We start from the raw sequence: 15,661 nt of genomic DNA on the forward strand, positions 1-15,661 counted from the left end.
TGTCTCGCGTCCAATTGATGGTACATCAGGGAGGAAACCGGAGCACCTGGAGGAAACCCACGCAGATACGGGGAGAACGTACAAACTGTACACTTAACAGTCGACCAACATCAGAATCCAGGTCCCTGGCACTGTGAGGCAGCACTGTGCCACCATACCGCCTTTATATTTCAGATGTTATTATTTGAATTTAAATCCCATCAGCTGCAATTGCGGGATTTTAATCCATCTCCCCAGAGTGAGGGTCTGGGCCTCTAGATTGCTCATCCAGCGGCATTGCCAATGTGCCACTGTCTGCCATCCTCCCATGAAAGGTAATATTTGCAAACAAATAATAAGAAGCATTCATGTTACCTAAAGATAATTTTTCTGAGGAGGGTTTGGTGAATAACTGCAGAAGCAGATACCACTACAATTGTTAATTTTGCCTCATCAAAGTTGTCGCTGATTTGCCACTGAAACATAGAAGTTGAACTCTTAACTAGATCAGAGCATTCTTTGTGCAGTCAGTAGACAGACCAATTAAACCACAGTGAACCTTTGCAAGGACATTCTGACATTTTGGTGTAACCAGAGGGGAGTGGTGTCACACTTATATTGTTTACTGGATATATAACCAGCAAGGTTGCCATGTGTTATAATGTAGAGCTACAGTGTGTGCTGGAGGTCTGGGAGGAGGTTCTATTACATGTTCACTGGTTATAAAGATAGATGAAGCAATGCATAATGTTGGAACCAACAATTCTACAGACACGTGCTTGTAGGATTAGAATAGCGGTTTTAATATACTCACAACAGAGCCAGCCTATTAGCCATTGAACTTTCGGTGAACTGGCCGGCTGACCATGTGGCACTGACCTTTTATACAGCAGCTTCCGGGGGAGGAGTCCTGGGCAGAGCCAAGGGAGAAGCCCCATACAACTCGAGCATTCCCAGAGCTACTCCCCCTGGAGGACAGGTAGTGCAACTGCACTTACAATACAGACACATGTATACTGTATACAGATTACAATCCGGTGTGAATCACATTCACCACACATAAATAAGTGCATTGTGTTTTCATGAACATGCTTGTAACAAACCTCAGCCACACACAATAGCATGGCAGTTTCACTTACTGTGGTTTACAATAAATTCCATAGTGCACATTGGGATTGAATACAGACGGGTGACCAAAAAGACTGCGGATGCTAGGAATCTGAAATAAAAACAGCGTCTGTGAAGAGAGGAGCAGAGTTCATGACTATGAGGGAGTCTTGCGCCGGATCATCTACAGGTGGCACGGTAACACAATCATCAGCACTGTTGCTTTATAGAGCCAGGAAACTGGGTTTGATTCCAGGCTTGGGTCACTGTCTGTGCGGAGTCTGCATGTTCTCCCCGTGTCTGTGTGGGTTTCCTCCCACAAGTCCCGAAAGACATGTTTGTTAGGTGAATTGGACTTTCTGAATTCTCCCTCGTTGTACCTGAACAGGCGCCGGAGTGTGGCGGCGAGGAGATTTTCACAATAACTTCATTGCACTGTTAATGTAAGCCTAATTGTGACACTAATAAAGATTATAATTAATACTTTACTTTCCTTTTCGTTATTTGGCCACTTTTGTGCTCAGTGAAGCTCCCAAGATGGCCTACATCTGCCTTTGCCGCTTGCACACAGCAGGCAGCTTCCTCATGGTTACACTCAGCGCTGAGCACCAGCCAAATTCGGGCACTTACATTTCATGATAGCATCGTGGGAGTGACAAAGTTGGACTGCGGAGTCAGGACCCAGAGGTTATCCAGGCATTAGGTTCCCAAGCCCAATTAGAAAATCAAAGCAACATTTCAGCTCAATGGCCTTTTATCAGAGCACTAGGAGTTCCTACCAGGGTCATTACTTTCTCTGAGACAGCCTTGTAGCACCGTGGGAGTACAGTGATCACAAACCAACCCTCATGGTTGGTGGGGTGGGGGTTGCTGATTGTTTTCTTATTGGTTTTAATTTGTCGGTTGACAAATTCCTGCCGCTGTAGCTGTCTTTTTTTTAATGCAGAAGTTTGATATGCCAATAGAGTATGTGAATGAAGCCTGTGCAGTGTGGAAAATAAAATACAGAAAACATTTGAGAGGGGATCTTAGTGTGAGAAAGTTCGCAACCATGTTGTGTAACCCTGCAACTTAATGTACAGTAATAGTCGTCTCTCACTGAAACACCATTGGTTGTTGAAACAAATAACAGTGGGATTTAGGTTGTTTATCTCACCACAGACTTTTTATGGGAAATGTTTTTATTAAATATTTAACATTTGATAACGTTGAGCTGCGTGTACCGATTGATGGTCTGACTGTAGTCAACGACCATCCTGTTTTTCTCCCCGGTTTTCACCACTACCACTTGGGCTCTCCAGGGGTTATTGCCGGCCTCGATAATACTTCCTGCAGCAGCCGCTGGACCTCAGACCTGATGAAGGTCCTGTCCTGGGCGCTGTACCATCTGCTCCTGGTGGCGACTGGTTTGCAAACAGGGAAGGCAGGTCGACCTTGAGGGTCGTGAGGCCGCAAACAGTAAGGGCTGGTAGGGGCCCACCAAATTTCAGGGTTAGGCTCTGGAGGTTATACTGGAAGTCCAGGCCGAGTAGCAAGGCAGCGCAGAGGTTGGGGAGGACGTAGAGCCGGAAGCCGCTGGACTCCATGCCCTGGATGGTGAGGGTGGCGATGCAGTACCCCCGGATCACCATGGAGTGGGATCCAGAGGCCAGAGAGATTCTTCAGTTAGCGGGGTGGACCATGATGGAGCAGCGCCTTACCGTATTGGACTGGATGAAGCTCACAGTGCTCCCGGATGCCCGAAGGCAGGATATCTCGTGCCCGTCGACCTTCACCTTTGTCAACTTCGTCGCAAGGTTGTGCGGCCGAGACTGGTCGATCATGACCGAGGCAAGACGCGAGTGGTCGTCAGCGGTTGCAGGCGATGAGCGGCCCGATGAAGTGCCCGACGGGCAGGGGTCCTGAGGCGGGTAAGATGGCGGTGCCCACGGGCGCACATGTTGTGGGTGGAGCAAGATGGCGCAGCCCATGGGCCGCATGTGGTCTGAGGAGAGGAAGATGGCGGTGCCCACTGGCCGCACGTGGGGGGGGGTGCAGGGGCAATAGCGGCGATTGAGCGGGCTTGGCACACTGTACATTGCGTGAGGTGACCGTGAGCGGGAGCGCTAGTTTCTTGGTCGCCGCGAGGTCATGCATGGCCCCTTCTAAGAGGTGCTGGCGGATGTAGTCAGACCCTATGCCCGTAACAAACGCCTCTCTTTAGCAGGTTTGAATGTTCAGTGGCCGAATGGCCTGGCAATCACAGTCTCTCACCAGGGCGAGCAGAGCACGCCAGAAATCTTCCACAGACTCACCGGGAAGTTGGTGCCGCGTGGACAGGATGTGCCTGGCATAGATCTTGTTGGTCTGCTGAGCGTAATTCTCCTTCAGTAGCCCCATGGCCTCTGCGTAGGTCGGCGCGTCCTGGACGAGGGGAAAGATGTTGGAGCTCAGCCGCGTGTACAGAATCTGGAGCTCCTGGGCTTCTGAGATTGGGTCTGGAGCAGACCCGATGTACGCTTCAAAGCAAGCTAGCCAATGTTCAAAGTCCTTTTTGGTGTTGTCTGCTTGAGGATGAAGCTGCAGGCGATCTGGCTTGATGTGGAGGTCCATCTGTGTAATGAATTGGTGCACTATCAATTATGATGAATCGAGAGTAGAGAATAATCAAGGCTTTATTACACAGAGATGTGTGGCCTCCTACAGAAGCTGACAAAATGGCTGCTGTTCGGAGAGCACACACATTTATACTCCGTCTACTGGGCAGAGCCAGCAGGCAGGGATCTACCCCCGTACCTGTAGTACAGGGGCCTTACCGTAATACCAATATATACAATATAATTGATAGAACCATCAATTCACTAGACATGTGCTTTAAGATATGAACAGTGGTTTTAATCTACTTACAACTGTTCCGTGTTGAACTCTCGATAAACTGAACAACTGGCTCGGAGCATTGGTATTTATACAGCAGTCCAGGGGGAGGAGTCGTGGGCGGAGCCAAGGGTGGAGCCCTGTACAAACTCCTAAGAATTCCCAGCGCTACTCCCCCTAGTGGTCGGGCAACGCAACTGGTCTCATGTATATATAATACAGTGTCAATTACGGAGTTACATTCACCACATTCACCCCCTACAAAAAAATCAAGTCCGGCAGGGGTGGTGGTTCATAAATTGAGTCTGTCCGGTGGTCGGACTGTCCGCTGTGATCTGCGGAGCACCGGGGTTGCAGCCTCTTGCCGCAGATAGTGACATTGTCCAACTACAGAAATGTGGCCCGCAGCCCGTACTGGTCCACCATTCGGTCCATTGCTCGTTGGAACACCGAAACCCTGTTAGTGACGCCGAAGGGGACCCGGAGGAAATGGAAGAGGCGGCCATCGGCCTCGATTGCCGTGTAGTGGCGGTCCTCCGGGCGGATTGGGATCTGCTGGTATGCAGACTTCAGATCCACCGTGGAAAAGAGCCGATACTGGGCGATCTGGTTTACCATGTCTGCAATCCTGGGGAGGGGATACGCCTCAAGGAGCGTAAATCTATTTATGGTTTGAATATAGTCGACAAACATACGGAATTTTTCCCCGGTCTTCATGACCACCACCTGAGCTCTCCAGGGACTGTTGCTGGCCTCTATGATCCCCTCACTGAGAAGCCTTCTGACCTCCGATCGGATGAACACCCTATCCTGCAGGCTGTATCACCTGCTACGCGTGGCTATGGGTTTACAGTCCGGGGTGAGGTTGGCAAAGAGGGGAGGGGGGGAGATTCTCAGCATGGCGAGGCTGCAGATAGTGAGTGGGGGCAGGGGCCCTTTGAAGCTGAGGGTGAGGCTCTTAAGGTTACATTGAAAATCTAGGCCTAATAAGAGTGGCGCGCAGAGTTCGGGCAAGACGTAGAGTTCAAATTTTGCATAGCTAGCGCCTCGGATTGTGAGTGTCGCGGCGGTGCGCCCCTGGATCTGGACAGAGTGGGAGCCCGAAGCGAGAGAGATAGTTTGCCGCATGGGGAAAATGGGGAGCGAACAGCGTCTTATCAGATCTGGGTGTATGAAGCTCTCAGTACTCCCGGAGTCGAAAAGGCATGGCGTGCTGTACCCGTTGATTTGGACCTCTGTCATCGAGTTTAGCAGATGCTTCGGGCGCGATTGACCCAGAGTGACTGCGGTGAGTTGCGGGTAGTCGGCGGCTCGATCAGCTGTGCTGGAGTGGCCCCGTGATGATTGCCCTCTGAGTTCGTGGTCGTCGAGGTGAGTTTCAGAGTTTGAAGGGGATGGATCCCAAGATGGCCGCCCCCATGAGTCGCACATGGCTGGCCGCATGGAGGAGGATTGCCAAGATGGCTGCCCCCATGAGTCGCACATGGCCGGCCGCATAGAGGAGGATTGCCAAGATGGCCGCCCCCATGAGTCGCACATGTCGGGTGGGGGCGGAGTCGGCATACAGGCTGCAGCATTTCGGGGCCTGCGGGCCTGTGAATTAAGGGAATGAGTGCTTTGAGCCGTGGAAGGGTTAGAGCAGGGTTGGGCAAACTTTTCCGTGCAAGGGCCACATTCAGAAATTCACAATTTTAAAGGGCCGCATAGTATATTAATTAATAGTCCCGGTTGTAACCAATTAGCGTGCAGCATATACCTCAGCGCTTCCCTGGCGGCATCCTGCCTTTAGCCCTCTTTTTGTCTACTTTTCAAAAATGGCGTATCACCCGGATATGATTCTGGGCGCCTCATATAGAACATAGAACAGTACAGCACAGAACAGGCCCTTCGGCCCTCGATGTTATGCCGAGCAATGATCACCCTACTCAAGTCAACATATCCACCCTATACCAGTAACCCAACAGCCACCTCCCATTAACCTTATTAAGAAAATATAAAGAATTAAAAAAAAAAAAAAAATTTTTTTTTTTAATGACTTGATCTTGGTGGGCCACATAAAGACCTTTGGAGGGCCGCATGCGGCCCGTGGGCCATAGTTTGCCCACCCTTGGGTTAGAGGCTGGGGCTTTCTTCGCCAGACACACTCTGACATAGTGTCCTTTTCACCCGCAGCTGCTGCAGGTCACGTTGTGGGCCAGGCAGTGCTGCCGCGAGTGCTGATTCTGGCCGCAAAAGTGGCAGGCTGGGGCAGCATTGTGGCTGGGCGGCCGCACGGCGCAGGCGTGGGGGAGTCGCTGGTCGGGGCCCATGACGGGGTCGTGGGGTCCGCGGGGAACGAGGTGAGGCTGCGGAAGGAGACCTCCATAGTGGCAGCAAGTTCAACAGTCGCTTCAAGATTTAGGGCCCCCTTTTCCAGCAGTCGCTGGCGCACATAATTTGACCTAAGGCCCGCAACAAAGGCATCGAGTACAGCAAGTTCTCTATGTTCTGCCGCGGTAACCGCCTGGTAATTACAGTCACTAGATAAAGTTTTAAGCTCTCTCAGGAATTCTGCGGGTGATTCCGTAGGCCGCTGGCGGCGAGTAGTGAACACGTGTCGTGCATAGGCTTCATTAACAGGCCTCACATACATTTTGTCGAGTAACGCTAGGGCTTCAGTATACGAACCGGCACAGTTTAGTTGAGTAGAGATTCTGTGGCTCACCCTCGCGTGAAGTGGGCTCATTTTCTGCTCCTCCATTGTTTCGGCTGTGCTTGTTTCCGCCAGGTAGGCTTTAGAACACCGCAGCCAATGAGAAAAAATTTCTTTTGGCTCTGCATCCTGCGGGTCGAGTTCCAGTCGCTCAGGCTTGAGGGCTGATTCCATGATTGATCCTGACTGTTTCTTAAGTAGATTAAATTGATGGAACCATAAATTCACTAGACACATGCTTTAAAATATGAATAGTGGTTTTAATCTACTTCCAACGGAGCCAGCCTGTTCCGCGTTGAACTCTCGATGAACTGAACGACTGGCTCTGAGCATTGGTATTTATACAGCAGTCCAGGGGGAGGAGTTGTCGGCGGAGCCAAGAGTGGAGCCCTGTACAAACTCCTAAGCATTCCCAGCGCTACTCCCCTTAGTGGTCGGGCAACGCAACTGCGCTTACAAATGCATGGTCTCATGTATATACAATAGTGTGAATTACGGAGTTACATTCACCACAATAATACAACAGTGGTGACTACCACAAACAACAACTGTTAATGAGCAGGAACCAATGTCAGATGGCCATGAGCTACTCTTGGTAGTGAGCATAGCAAACAAGAGGAGCCAGCCTCCTTAGTTATGTCTGATTTGCATGTTTTGTCCAAAATGAAATTCAGCTAATTCAACAGACAGTCGTTCTGTTCTGATCGACACAAAATGGAGGAACAATACAAAATGGAGGAAAACCCAAATTCTGAATCCTTCAGGAATAAAGAAATGGCTGACCAACCAAATACATACTTTGGTTCTGTCTTCACAAAGGAGGACACAAATAACTTTGGGGAACACAGGGTTTAGTGAGAGGGAGAAACTGAAGGAAACCAGTATTAATAGAGAAATACTTTGGGGAAATTGATGGGATTGAAGGCCGATAAGTCCCCAGGACGTGATAATCTACATCCCAGAGTACTTAAGTCAGTGACCCCAGAAAGAGTGGATGCATTGTTCGTCATCTTCCAAGATTGTATATGTAGTGATCCTCGCCTGAGTGTGTACAGAAGGGGCTGATGGGAAATGGAAGTACCACCAGGGGGCAGCACTGGGACATATAAGAGTGACGCCAAAGGTCCGCCCTCGCTCACTTTGGCTGGAGAGACAGGGGAGCAGGACAGGGACGGAAGTTGAGCTCAGGGCTGCAAGTGTGGTTAGGCCTAGTTGCAGAGCAAAGAAAAGCAGTATCTTTACAAGTGCCATTCTGTAAGTAAATATTGTCCAAAATTGAAGGATGCCTCCTTGTTAGCCAGCTGGCAGGATAAAGAAGTAAAATTGAGTATAGAATTGACAGATCTTGAAAACGGAATGCGCATATGGAAAAGAACCAAGTTAGGCTATCCACCTTGATTAGAAAGTTGCTAAAACACTCCTTTAGTTTTTGTTCAGGAATATCTGAGGATGACAAATCTCCCAAAATGAAAAAAAAAAGGGGAGCAAAGTCAAAACAAGATTACGGTTAGGAACTTAACAATGGATTCTTGTCTAAAATAACTTCAGATCGTTTCAGGCTGTCCAGATAGACTCGGCGGTGGTTCAGTTCATTTGAAATAAAAAGAAATAACAAACATCCAGTAATGTCTCTTTCCAAAAAAAACCGGGTAAATAGCAAATATTGAAAATTGACTGAAATATGTCCCAGTCATAGTCTTCTCCCAGGAAGGATGTACCTCAACTAGCGACACCTGACCATATTAGGCAGACAGACACTGCAAATTCGGAGCGGTAATACAAGTGCATTGATAATGGTATGTTTATAGAACTGTCTCAAATACGAGGTCACCAGCTGCAGAATTTAATAACTTCTGTGCCTGCGCCTGATTGCTCTGTGTTCTATGCTGGCAGCTAATGTTAACCCTGAGTACCACTGTTTAAAACACCCGATAGAGTCCAGATGAGAGAATATAGTGACCCAAGGCTTGATAACCGCATTACCATATCACCTATCCCGCAGGCCCAGCTTCGAAACTTTCCCCTATTCACTACTCCACAGTGGTGGTCGATTGATTTTGATCCCTCACACTTTTCACCTCCCTTAGATATTCCCAATCCACATGTCACTCTTTGCTACAATCATACAGTAACCTCGCCCGATTTGGAGAGCATTTACCAAGACAAAAGAAGGGTCTGCCTTTCTTGTCGATTTACCCCACAGCCTATGGCGTCAGTTGAGACTTGTATCACCCCACGTGACCCTTTCTGTCAACGAAGGCTACAGTGCCAAGTCCTTGGGATTTCTGGCAGCTGCACTACGAGGACAAGTTGATCCTTTCCTTAATGATAGTCAAACCCTACCCGCAGGCACTTTAGAATATTTTAAACGCCCATTTGTCCACATTGGCACACTGCACCATCATCATTCAACCTGATCTACGACTCCTGAACTACCCACAGATTTATGGGCAGCCTCCAAACACGAAGTTGGTCTCACTAATGTCCCTCCTGTTGTTATTAGAGTCAAACCTGATATGCCCTTACCCTCTATTTCACAGTACCCTTTGCGGCCCGAGGCTGAAGAAGGAGTCTCGGTCATGATTCAATCGTTCCTTCAACAGGGAATTCTGATACCGTGCCAATCACCCTGTAACACCCCGATTCTTCCAGTTCCTAAGATAGGAAGACCATCCGAATGCCGTTTAGTCCAAGACCTCCGGCTTATTAATCAGATAGTTGAACCCTTACATCCTATTGTCCCAAATCCAGGGACAATCCTTAGCAATGTCCCACCGGAAGCGACTATTTTTACCCTTGTTGATTTGCAACATGCCTTTTTTGCTATACCCCTCGCCCCTGAATCACAGTATTTGTTTGCCTTTACATTTAAGAAGACGCAATACACTTGGACTCGACTTCCACAGGGCTTCATTCATTCTCCAACCCTTTTCTCACAGGCATTGCACTCCCAGTTAGCGACATTAGCACCTCCTGGTGGCTCCACCATCATTCAATATGTTGATGACTTACTCCTTGCCAGCCCTGATTTCATTGCTAACCAACGTGACACTTTTTACCTGCTCATCCGTCTCCATTCATGGGGATATGTGATCCCGCCCGCTAAAGTTCATAAAGGCCAACGACAAGTCAAATTTTTGGATGTCCTAATAAGTGCTACTGATCGCTCCCTTACTCAGGAATGCATTACTCCTATACTGCAGACCCCATTTCCTACATTGCCCAAGCAGGTGCGAGCCTTTTTAGGATTAGTGAACTTTTGCAGACAATGGATTCCTAATGTTACTGTGCATTCTAAAGAATTAACTCCGTACTCCTCTCAAAATGCTCCTCTTAAGTTTGAACTACCTGATTCAGCAAAGCTATCTTTTATTACTCTGAAAAATGTCCTGGCTACCGCCCCAGCACACGACCTATGTATGACAGACCTTGTCACCCAAATTCTTACTGCTGTCCATTTATTAGTCCAGGCAGCCTCCAATCTAACCCTTCACCAACCAGTACAAGTGCATACTTCACATTCTATCGTGGCTCTCCTAACGTCTCAGCAAACCCAGCATCTGACTTAAGCACGATTGAGCCGCTATGAGGTTTCATTATTGCAAAACCCCTACCTCTCTTTTCATTATTGTTCAACCTTAAATCCTGCTGTGTTCCTCGAACAGCCCCCCGATAACCTTGAGGACCCACCACACGATTGTTTACTTCGGAATCACTTCCTTACCGCACCTCGCCCGGATTTAACAGACAGGCCTATTGATAATCCAGATCTAATTTTTTATGTTGATGGCAGTTCTTCCATTTCCCCATTTCCCGTCCCACAGTCGAAATATGCCGTGGTAACCGACACTGACGTGCAGGAAGCAGCAGCCTTCCAGACCCCTGTCTCTGCACAACAAGCCGAGCTATTCGCCCTTACTCGAGCATGTATTTTGGCCACAGACAAAAGTACTAATGTTTTTTTCCTTTTTTTTTAATAAATTTAGATTAGCCAATTATTTTTTCCAATTAAGGGGCAATTTAGCGTGGCCAATCCACCTACTCTGCACATTTTTGGGTTGTGGGGGCGAAACCCACGCAGACACGGGGAGAATGTGCAAACTCCACACGGACAGTGACCCAGAGCCGGGATTGAACCTGGGACCTCAGCGCCGTGAGGCGGTTGTGCTAACCACTAGGCCACCGTGCTGCCCTCAAAAGTACTAATGTTTACAGTGATTCTAGATATGCCTTTGGCATGACCCCATGATTTCGGCCGCCTCTGGCAACAGCGAGGTTTTCTCACCTCTACGGGAATTCCCATTCAAAATGCTCTTTGGGTTAAAAATCTCCTCAATGCTATTCAGCTTCCCCGTCAATTGGCAATTATTAAATGCGTTGCGCACACGAAGGGTGACACTCCTGTTCAATTAGGAAATGCCCGTGCTGATTCAGCTGCTAAAACTGCAGCTTCATCAACCTCTTTAATTGTTCCCAGTGGGGCTAATCAGGCTCTAAACCAGGTACCTGCATTGCGGACGAAGGGCATGCCAGAGATAGCTGAAGTTCAAAATTTACAGAGGGACGCCTCTGATTCTGAGTGAACACTATGGAAGTCAATGGGGTGTTCGCACTCCTTGACACGAGACCTCTGGCTGACTCCAGTTGGTCAAGTTTGTATTCCGAATTCTTTATTGCCGTTACTTGTTAATTATTTGCATTCTTGTACCCATCTTGGCAAGGAGGGAGTGGTACAGCTACTCCTAAAAACTTGGTGGTACCCAGATTTGAATACAGCAGCGCAAACGCGGCTGGATCGATGCGTCATTTGCATGAAACATAATAAGGGTAAAGGTATTAAATGCCCTCCGGGAACCACTCCCTTGCCAGATGATCCTTTTGCTTGTATACAGCTTGATTTTATCGAATTGCCAAAAGCACAGTGCTATAAATATTGTTTAGTAATAATCGATGTGTTTAGTAAATGGATTGAAGCCTTCCCCACCACTAATTGTACGGCACATACAGTAGTGAAGTTGTTGTTAACGGAAGTCATTCCTTGTTTTGGGGTACCCAAAATGGTGAGCTCAGACAATGGACCACATTTTGTAGCTCAGATCAATACTGAATTGTGCAAAGCCCTTGTAATTGAACAGCAACTGCACTGCGCGTATCACCCGCAGGTAGCAGGAATTCTGGAAAGAGCCAATGGGACTTTAAAAGAAAAATTATCTAAATTAACTGAAGAAACTGGGTAAAATTGGCTAAAAGTATAACCCTTGGCACTGTTTCACATGCGAGTGACTCCCCATTCGCGGACCGGACTGTCAGCTGCAGAGATAGTCTATGGTCGGCCAATGAGGACTCCCTGGGATGCCCATGAAAAAAACCCCTAGAGGGAGTAGACCTCCATGTGATGGGGAACAAATCCAGAACTATTTGATGCAATTAACACTTTCTTTGAAGTTTCTTCACTCACAGGTAAAACAGGTACATCTACCAGTAATGACAGGGACAGCCGCCCCTCGATATCCAGTGGTCAAACCCGGAGACCTCGTGTTGGTAAAAAAACTGGGACAGAAAGAAACTAGGACAACGCTGGAGCGGACCCTTCCTCGTATTACTGACGACGCCAACTTCGGTCAAACTTGAAGGACGTTCAAGTTGGATACATCTATCCGATTGCAAAAAGATAGTCTCCAACCCAGATGAGAACACAGGATGAAGATCTTCAGTATAATTTTTGGACTTTCTGGACTACTTAGCCTTAATGGCCACTCGTTAGTAAAAAAAAAACGAACTAAACGAGACCTGCCTTCCAATACCTATTTACATATGTCATATCTTTACGCCGAAAAATTGAATATTAGCAAGTGTTGGGTTTGTACCCATATCCCCGTCCAGTCAAGGGAAGGAATACCTCTCCTATCTCTCCCCTTTCATACCACAGAAACAGTTGAATGGATTGTACGACAAAATCAAACAGGAATCAGGGGAGATAGGGGGAATATGAAAATATGGAGATCTGCTGGCTATGACATGACTAAATTTTCAGCTTCGTATCAACCTACCTGTAATCATGCCTTAACTCCACCCTCCCTCACTGTCCACTCGTATAATGTTCAAGGTCCCATATGTTTTAATAAATCAGGGAAAGGAAAGTTAATGGGGCAAAGTAGGTGCAACCTACCAATACAATCCCCTGGATGACATCAGCTGATGATTTTACAGCCTACAATGGAACCTATTTCATATGCGGCACTAAAGCATATCCGTGGCTCCCCATTGATTGGACAGGGTCCTGCTTTTTGGGATATGTCATACCCCAAATGCATCATCGACCCACCCTTAAGCACCCTTAAGCACTCCCCCTCGCGAGCAAAAAGAACAATTTCTAAAACGGAACGGGCAAGGCATGAACGAACTGATCTACATGGCCTCAGCATTGGAACATCTGGCAAACGTAACGGCAACAGAAGCCAGGGACACTGGACAGGCACTGGCCGAGGTCTCAGCTGAGCTAGTGACTGTCCGGACCGTGGCATTACAAAATCGACTGGCTTTGGATTATCTGGTAGCCTCGCAGGGAGGAACGTGCGCTATCATAGGCCAAGAGTGCTGTACTTACATTCCAGATGGCTCTGAAAATATCACTAACCTGGCCGACCATATTAAGAGACAGGCTGCTCAAATTCAAGAAATTGGCAGTGAATTTCACGACTATAACCCGCCGGGTTGGCTAGGGTGGTTGGGTCATGGATTATTTGACTGGATCTTTAAGGCCTTTTTTCTACTGCTACTAATGCTACTAGGGATAGGATTGCTTGCCTGCTTGTGTAAATGCATTTTCAAACGAATCATGGATATACCTATTTAGCTAGTTGTCATGATATGACAAAAGGGGGGAGTGCGGTATTGTGTGAAGCAAATAATGGCATGATGGGAAAACTAGTCAAGTCTTCTTGGTACAATTGAATTTAACTAAGACACAGATTCAGAATACACATAGACAGCATGTCCTGAGAGTCTAGATAAGGCTTGGAGCTAGAAGTAGTCTTAATACATAACAAGCTGAACAACTATTTCTTCCTGTTCCTAAACAACTTCTTCCCTTTCTTAAAACAAAGACAAGATAATGATATGAAACTCAAGTCCCCTGGAGGTCAGCAAGGTGACGCCATTGTAACGATTATTACTTATGTTTTACTTTTGATCAAATTCCTAACCGAGTTGTATTCATGTTATCTTGATCCTATAATGTATAAGAATCGCCTTCTTTTCCTGTAATATCGCAGACTTGGGACGGACTCCGCAGTTTGTAATTGACTGCCTTCCGACTCCAAGTTTCTGCCATTTCTGCTAGCAGTTCTAATTAGTGAATAAAGTTCAGTTTTGCTTATCTAATGAATGCTGTTTGAATTTCTCTATCACAGTCAAGACGCGGGGAAAATATAAAATACAACAATAGTGGCAAAATTTCATGACCACTGTAAATCACAATTCAATGAAATCATTGAAAGATTCAACCTGCGTAACAGATTCCAAAAAAACGGGGAGACTATCTCCCACTTTATAACAGATCTGCGCTTGCTAGCACAAGGTTGCAACTATACTGATTTAACAGACTCACTCATCAGAGATCAATTAATCTATGGTCTTGCCGACGGAAATCTAAAAGAATCATTAATGCTGCAAAATGACTTAACACTGAAAACCACCATAGATAAATGCTTACTACAGGAGCAGAAAAAGCAGCAGTTACTGGAGCTGTCTGACAAACATACCTTTGAAAAAACTCACCACGAGGCAGATGTGAAAAAGGTGACCTCTCCTCATGGGCCCTCTCTTCCGGTCGCCGGCCCCTCTGCGCGCCATCCCGAAAGACGCGTCCCCGGAAGTACTCGGTACGCGCATGCGCACTTCTCGCAATACCGGCCCCAGACTAAAAGTCGCACTGCGCATGCGTGAACGCAACATACGCATGATGTCACGACGTGTCATCACTGTGGCTCCACCCATTTAAAAGGGCAATGTCCTGCACAAGGAAAAAGGTGCAGAAAATACTCCAAAATGAACCATTGTGCCTCCCAAATCAGTCCACAGCCAAATATTACTCCACAATGCAAAGGCATGGAGACTTTAAAGTACGCACAGTTGATGTAATGGACGCTCCGGCACCCGAAGAAAATTTCTCCAACCATGAAGAATTCCACTCCTGGGAGAACACGTACGCCATTGGAATCATAAACGCCACAGCGGAACCACAGGAGCTGACAACAAAGCCTTGACACGTGCATGCCATCGACTCCGCAAGCGAATGGAGTGCTACGGTGCAAGTCAATGACTTCCCCATCACGTTCAAGCTGAACACGGGAGCGTCCGCAAACTTGATGACGAGCAAAGATCTCGCATCCGTCCCAGGGACGCACGAGATGTTACCTGCCGCATGCAAGTTAACTGATCACCTCAAAGGGATCCTGCCACCTACAAGTTGCCAACAAAACAGTCACAACAGGACTACGATTTGAAATTGTAGATGACAAAAGATCCTCACTGCTAGGTGCTCAAGCCTGCAAGGGTTTGCGGCTAATTCGAAGGATCTTCATGCACGCGGCTGACTCATCACGCATTGCCGATGACATACAGCTGCTACTCAGCGAGTACCCCGACGTCTTCTCTGGCATCGGTACGCTACCCTACAAATACAAAATCCTGCTCAAAAAAGATGCCATACCGGTCGTTCATGCCCCACGGAGGGTGCCGGCTCCATTATGGGACAAGCTAAAAGCTGAACTTCAACGTCTCCAATCTCAAGGCATTATCTCACGAGTCACACAGCCGACTGACTGGGTCAGCTCGCTGGTGTGTGTTAAGAAGCCGTCCGGTGAACTGAGGATCTGTTTTGATCCCAAGGACTTGAACAAGAACATTTGCAGGGAACACTATCCTATCCCCAAGCGATAGGAGATAACGAGCGAAATGGCACAAGCTCGCATATTTACCAAACTTGATGCCTCACACGGCTTCTGGCAAATGCTGCTCGATGAGTCC

The sequence above is a fragment of the Scyliorhinus canicula genome, chromosome 20 (genome assembly GCF_902713615.1).
Source record: "Scyliorhinus canicula chromosome 20, sScyCan1.1, whole genome shotgun sequence".
In the NCBI taxonomy this organism is placed as follows: domain Eukaryota; kingdom Metazoa; phylum Chordata; class Chondrichthyes; order Carcharhiniformes; family Scyliorhinidae; genus Scyliorhinus; species Scyliorhinus canicula.